We start from the raw sequence: 873 nt of genomic DNA, 5'->3' as shown, positions 1-873 counted from the left end.
CAATTAACATAAGCCTGAGCTTGGTTAACCTGCTGCGGCTGCGTCTTCAGTTCTCCGAGTTGTTTAGCAAGAGATTCCATCTTATCCATGAGGGATTTGATGGCCTCCATTTGATTGTTAAGTGCAGAGAATGGGGCAGATGATGAAGTTGTTTCACCACTGTTCCAGTCATGATGATGCATTGTCATGTTCTCGAGCAATTCCCATGCTTCGTCTGCGGTTTGGTTCATCAGATTCCCTTGAGCTGCTGCATCTATTGTCGTCCTATGATTTACCGTAATACCATTGTAGAAGGTACAGATTTGGGCTGACCGTTCTAGCTGGTGATTAGGGCATTTCTTCAGCAGATTTTTGAATCGCTCCCATGTAGTATAAAGTGATTCATCATAACTTTGCTTGAAGTTAATGATGTCATTCTTCAGTTTAGTTTGTTTAGAAGGAGGAAAATATTTGGTTAGGAATTTAGTAGCCATCTCCGTCCATGACGTGATGGAATCTTTTTCCAGTCCTTCGAACCAAGTTTGAGCATGATGAGTGAGAGAATAGGGGAACAAGTATAGCCGGACTATATCTTGTCCTATCCCTGGCTGTTTGTAGGAGTTCGAAAGAGATATGAATTTATCATGGTGAGAATTAGGATCGTCATTCGGTAATCCATGAAACTGACAGCTATTCTGAATGAGCTGGATGATGTGATGTTTTAACTCGAACGAGTGTCCTTGAATCTCGGGAAATCTGATTGGTCCTCCTCGACCTTCAATCGAGAGTTTGGTGTTTTCTGCTAAAGTAACGCGTAACGCCAATTGATTTCTGATTCATGCTTCCTTGCGTGCTTTAGAGATTATTGCGTCTGGATCAGGTACGAATAGTAAC

General features: G+C 42.0%; 1 non-coding gene across 1 annotated transcript; it reads left to right on the top strand.

Annotated features, from left to right (window-relative positions):
* The first annotated feature begins 318 nt into the window (after positions 1–318).
* Positions 319–425, top strand: LOC139851058 (small nucleolar RNA R71). The gene has a single exon (XR_011760421.1). It is a non-coding gene; the product is annotated as a small nucleolar RNA R71 (small nucleolar RNA).
* Positions 426–873: the final 448 nt, after the last annotated feature.

This window comes from Rutidosis leptorrhynchoides, chromosome 5, assembly GCF_046630445.1.
Source record: "Rutidosis leptorrhynchoides isolate AG116_Rl617_1_P2 chromosome 5, CSIRO_AGI_Rlap_v1, whole genome shotgun sequence".
NCBI lineage: Eukaryota > Viridiplantae > Streptophyta > Magnoliopsida > Asterales > Asteraceae > Rutidosis > Rutidosis leptorrhynchoides.
This window is presented reverse-complemented; position numbering and strand designations above follow the sequence as displayed.